This window comes from Lepus europaeus, unplaced genomic scaffold, assembly GCF_033115175.1.
Source record: "Lepus europaeus isolate LE1 unplaced genomic scaffold, mLepTim1.pri SCAFFOLD_92, whole genome shotgun sequence".
NCBI classification, from domain to species: domain Eukaryota; kingdom Metazoa; phylum Chordata; class Mammalia; order Lagomorpha; family Leporidae; genus Lepus; species Lepus europaeus.
The window spans coordinates 358,516-364,869 of record NW_026909617.1 but is presented as its reverse complement, the minus strand read 5'-3'; the positions used below and the strand labels follow the sequence as shown (position 1 = coordinate 364,869).

At 36.2% G+C, this 6,354-nt stretch overlaps 1 pseudogene; it reads left to right on the top strand.

The window, feature by feature from the left end:
• The first annotated feature begins 5,978 nt into the window (after positions 1–5,978).
• On the top strand, positions 5,979–6,354 carry LOC133755736 (small ribosomal subunit protein eS24-like; annotated as a pseudogene).

Here is a 6,354-nt window from a genome sequence, read left to right as displayed (position 1 = left end):
ATTTGATTGTAATTTTCCATGTTGCAACTTTTCTTTTTTTTACAGTTTGCATTTAGTTGGAAACTTCCTCAGTTTGTCAGTCAGCTCCTGTAGCTTAAAAGTTTAGAGAGCAGGGTGATTTGATTCTGACCTCTAGCTTTGCTTGAGGTATTTAAATTGTTCTAAGTAGTAGGGTGAATATGAGTCTAATTCTATTCAAGAGTTTCTTCTTTGCTGTTTTAGTAACTGAGCTAGGAAATGAGAACTTCATGCATAGCATATCTTGGGTTCTCTGTTTTTTTTTTTAACTTATTTAATAAATATAGATTTCCAAAGTACAGCTTTTGGATTATAGTGGCTCCCCCCCCCCATAAATACCCTCCCATCTGCAATCATCCCATCTCCCACTCCCTCTCCCATCCCATTCACATCAAGATTCAGTTTCAATTATCTTTATGTACAGAAGATAAGTTTAGTATATACTAAGTAAAGATTTCAACAATTTGCACCCACACAGAAACACAAAGTATAAAGTACTGTTTGAGTACTAGTTATACCATTAATTCACATAGTACAACATATTAAGGACAAAGATCCTACATGGGGAGTAAGTGCATAATGACTCCTATTGTTGATTTAACAATTGACACTCTTATTTATGACATCAGTAATCACCTGAGGCTCTTGTCATGAGCTGTCAAGGCTATGGATGCCGTTTAGTTCACCAACTCTGATCTTTTTTAGACAAGCTCATAGTTAAAGTGGAAGTTCTCTCCTCCCTTCAGAGAAAGTTACCTCCTTCTTTAATGGCCCATTCTTTCAACTGGGCTCTCACTCACAGAGATCTTTCATTTAGTTGTTTTTTTTTTTTTTTTGACAGAGTGTCTTGGCTTTCCATGCCTGAAATACTCTCATGGGGCTTTTTAGCCAGATCCGAATGCCTTGAGGGCTGATTCTGAGGCCAGAGTGCTGTTTAGGACATCCGCCATTCTATGAGTCTGCTGTGTATTCTGCTTCCCATGTTGGATCATTCTCTCCTTTTTAATTATATCATATAGTATTAGCAGACACTAGTCTTGTTTATGTGATCCCTTTGACACTTAATCCTATCATTGTGATCAATTATGAACTAAAGCTGATCAATTTGGCTAGTGACATGGCATTGGTACATGTCACCTTGATGGGATTGAATTGGAATCCCCTAGCACGTTTCTAACTCTACCATTAGGGGTAAGTCCGATTGAGCATGTGCTGAACTGTACATCTCCTCCGTTTCTTATTCCCACTCTTATATTTAACAGGAATCACTTTTCAGTTAAATTTAAACACCTAAGAATAATTGTGTGTTAATTAAAGAGTTCAACCAATGGTATTAAGTAGAACAAAAAAAATACTAAGAGTAATAAAGTAGTAAGTTGTTCCTCGACAATCAGTACAAGGGCGGATAAAAAAATTGTTTCTCATAGTATCAGTTTCACTTCAACAGGTTTCCTTTAGATGCTCAGTTAGTTGTCACTGATCAGGGAGAACATAAGATATTTGTCCCTTTGGGACTGGCTTATTTCACTCAGCATGATGTTTTCCAGATTCCTCCATTTTGTTGTAAATGACCGGATTTCAATGTTTTTTACTGCTGCATAGTATTCTATAGAGTACATGTCCCATAATTTCTTTATCCAGTCTACCGGTGATGGACATTTAAATTGGTTCCAGGTCTTAGCTATTGTGAATTGAGCTGCAATAAAAATTGAGATGCAGACAGCTTGTTTACCAATTTAACTTCCTTTGGGTAAATTCCAAGGAGTGGGTTGTATGGTAGAGTTATATTCAGGTTTCTGAGCAATCTCGAAACTGACTTCCGTAATGGCTTTACCAGTTTGCATTCCACCAACAGTGGATTAGTGCCCCTTTTTTCCCACATCCTCTCCAGCATCTGTTGTTGGTAGATTTCTGTATGTGAGCCAATCTACCTGGGGTGAGGTGAAACCTCATTGTGGTTTTGATTTGCATTTCCCTGATTGCTAGTGATCCTGAACATTTTTTCATGTGTCTGTTGGCTATTTGGATTTCCTCTTTTGAAAAATGTCTATTGAGGTCCTTGGCCCATTTCTTAAGTGGGTTGTTTGTTTTGTTGTTGTGGAGTTTCTTGATCTCTTTATAGATTCTGGTTATTAATCCTTTATCTGTTGCATCGTTTGCAAATATTTTTCCCATTCTGTCGGTTGCCTCTTCACTTTCCTGTTACTTTTGCAGTACAGAAACTTCTCAAGTTCATGTAATCCCAATTGTTAATTTGGTTTTGACTGCCTGTGCCTCCAGGGTCTTTTCCAAGAAGTCTTTGCTGCTGTCTATATCTTGCAGGGTTTTTCCAATGTTCTCTAATAATTTGATTGTATCAGGTCATAGATTTGGATCTTTTATCCATGTTTGAGTGGATTTTTGTGTAATGTGTAAGGCAGGGGTCTTGCTTCATGCTTCCTCACGTGGAAATCCAGTTTTCCAAGCACCGATTATTGAATAGACTGTCCTTGTTCCAGGAGCTGGTTTTAGATCCTTGATCAAATATAAGTTGGCTGTAGATGTTTGGATTCATTTCTGATGTTTCTATTCTGTTCTATTGTCTAATCCATCTGTTTCTGTACCAGTACCATGCTATTTTAATTACAACTGCCCTGTAGTATGTCCTGAAATCTGGTATTGTGATGCCTCTGGCTTTGTTTTTGTTGTACAAGATTACTGTAGCTATTCGAGGTCTCCTGTGCTTCCATATGAATTTCAGCATCATTTTTTCCAGATCTGAGAAGAATGTCTTCGGGATCTTGATGGGTATTGCATTGAATGTATAAATTGCTTTTGATGATATTGATTCTTCCAATCCATGAGCATGGAAGATTTCTCCATTTTTTGGTATCCTCTTCTATTTCTTTCTGTAAGGTTTTGTAATTTTCATCATAGAGATCTTTTAAGTCCTTGGATAAGTTTATTCCAAGGTATTTGATTTTTTTTTTTGTAGCTTGTGAATGGGACTGATCTTAGAAGTTCTTTCTCAGCCATGGCATTGCCTGTGTATACAAAGGCTATTGATTTTTGTGCATTGATTTTATATCCTGCTACTTTGCCAAACTCCTCTATGAGTTCCAATAGTCTCTTAGTAGAGTTCTTTGGATCCCCTAAATAAAGAATCATATCATCTTCAAAGAGGGATAGTTTGAGTTCTTCCTTCCCAATTTGTATCCCTTTAATTTCTTTTTCTTGTCTAATGGCCCTGGCTCAAAATTCCAGTAATAATTTGAATAGCAGTGGTGAGAGTGGGCATCCCTGTCTGGTACCAGATCTCAGAGGAAATGCTTCCAACTTTTCCCCATTCAATAGGATACTGGCCATGGGTTTTTCATAAATTGCTTTGATTGTATTGAGGAATGTTCATTCTATACCCAATTTGCTTAGAGTTTTCATCATGAAAAGGTGTTGCATTTTATCAAATGCTTTTCTGCATCTATTGAGATAATCATATTGTTTTTCTTATGCAGTTTGTTAACGTGGTGTATCATATTGATTTATTTGCAAACGTTGAACCATCCCTGCATACCAGGGATAAATTCCACTTGGTCTGGGTGGATGATCTTTCTGACATGTTGTTGCATTCTATTGGTTAGAATTTTATTGAGGATTTTTGCATCTATGTTGATCTGGGAAATTTTTTTGTAATTCTCTTTTGATGCTGTATCTTTTTCACGTTTAGGAATTAAGGTGATCCTGGCTTCATAGAAAGAATTTGGGAGGATTCCCTCTTTTCTACTTGTTCTGAATAGTTTGAGAAGAATTGGAGTTAGTTCTTCTTTAAATGTCTGGTAGAATTCAGCAGTGAATCCATCCAATCCTGGGCTTTTCTTTGCTGGGAGGGCCTTTAATACTGATTCAATTTCTGTCTCAGTTATGAGTGTTTAGATTTTCTGTGTCTTCATGGTTCAATTTAGGTAGGTTGTATGTGTCCAGGAATCTATCCATTTCTGATAGATTACCCTGTTTGCTGGCAAGTCCTTGTAGTAATTTCTGATGACTCTTTTTATTTCTGTGGTGTCTGTTGTTACATTCCCTTTTTCATCTCTGATTTTATTGATTTGGGTCTTTTTTTTAGTTAGTTGGGCCAATGGGGTGTCAATTTTCATTTATTTAAAAAAAAAACAGCTCTTCATTTTGCTCCCTTCTTATTACACCATCTTGGCTCCTACTGATTTTTAATATTGAACCATCCATGCATAGCAGAGATAAATCGCACTTGGTTGGGGTCAATGATTTTTCTGATGTGTTGTTGGACTTGTTTGGCTAGAGTTTTGTACAGAATTTTTTCATTTGTGTTCATGGCAAATTGGTCTGTAGTTCTCTTTCTCAGTTGCGTCTTTTTCAGGTTTAGGGATTAAGGTGATGTTGGCTTCATAGAAAGAACTTGGGAGAATTCCCTCCTTTTCAATTATTTTGAATAGCTTGAGAAGAATTGGGATTATTTCTTTAAATGTCTGGTAGGATTCAGCAGTAAAGCCATCCAGTCCTAGGTTTTTCTTTTTTTGGAGAGCCTTTATTAATGATTCAATTTCTGTCTTTGTTATGGGTCTGATTAGGTTTTCTGTGTTTTCATGGCTCAATTTTGGTTGGTTGCATATGTCTAGGAATCTATCCATTTCTTCTAGGCTTCCTAGTTTGTTGGCATACAGCTCTTTGTAGTAATTTCTTCAGATTCCTTTTATTTCTATGGTGTCTGTTACATTCCCTCTTTCATGTCTAATTTTATTAATTTGGGTCTTCTTTTTTTTGCTAGTGCAGCCAATGATGTATCAGTTTTATTTTTTCAAAAAATCATCTCTTCATTTTGCTGATATTTTGTATTTTTGTTTCAATTTTGTTAATTTCTTCTCTAATTTTAATTATTTCTTTCTTCTACTGGTTTTGGGTTTGGTTTGCTGTGTGTTTTTTTTTTTTTTTTAAATCCTTGAGATGCATTGATAGCTCATTTATTTTTTGTCTTCCCAATTTCTTTATGTAGGCACCATTTGCAATGCCACAATGCTGGCCCCGAAAATGGAATTTTGAAATCCATGTATACAACAAATTTTTGAATTTTGTATGAAATATTTATGCTATTAAAATTATAAATGGATTTCAAAACACATCTTTAATTCCATTCTTCCATGAATTATCCAAAGTACAATCATATATATGTATTCTATTTTTTGCCATAATTTCAATATTGCATGCTGATCAGTGATTATAACATGCACAATATTTGTTTTGAGGAACAACAGATTTTTTTCTTAGTACTTGAAGGTTAACTAGTAGAATCTTATTTTATAAAACTTTTTACCATGTTTGATCTGTTCATTCACAGTAAGAACATTCCAAATTTATCTGTCATAGTATTGTTTTTGTAATATCAACTTGTTTTCATCAGATTAGTTCTTGTGAATATGAGACTGCTGTGAAAGTATATAAAAAATCACAGCTATTTTATCTTATTTGTGGACTGTAACTTTATGAATAAGGTATCACTATTTTTATTAAAGATTTATTTTATTTGTTTGAAAGAGTTACAGAGAGAGGTAGAGACATAGAGAGAGGTTTTCCATCTGCTGGTTCACTCCCTAGATGGCTGCAACTGCTGGAGCTGAGCTGATCCAAAGCTAGGAGCCAGGAACTTCTTCTGGGTCTCCCACATGGGCACAGGGGCCCAAGCACTTGGGCCATCTTCTACTGCTTTCCCAGGCCATAGCAGAGAGCTGGATCAGAAGAGGAGCAGCCGAAACTAGAATTGGCAACCATATGGGATGCCAGCACTTCAGGGCAGGGCTTTAAACTGCTGCACCACAGCGCCAGCCCCAGGTATCACTCTTTATACCTTTTGTCTCAGTTGAATTAAATTATATTTTATTTGAGATTTATAGCAATATAGTAGCATTTTTCTTTTTGTAGTGATCAGCTGACATAATGAATGACACAGTACTATTTGTACCAGGAAGTTCATGACTAACCGACCACTTCAGAGGGAACAAATGGTCATTGACATGCTCCACTCTGGGCAGGCAACTGTTCCACAGAGATTTGGGAAAAACTAGCCAAAATGTGCTAGACAACTCCTGATGTCATCTTTGTATTTGGTTTTAGAACCCATTTTGGCGGTGGCAAGACAATGGACTTTGGTATGATTTATGATTCCTTGGATTATGTTAAAAAAATGAAATCAAACATTGACTTGCAAGACATAGCCTGTATGAGAAGAAAAAGATCTCAACACAACAGCAACAGGAGTGTTACAACACATTGAAGAAGTTCAGGGGAACTGCCAAATCCAATGTTAGTGCTGGCAAAAAGTTGAAGGAGTAA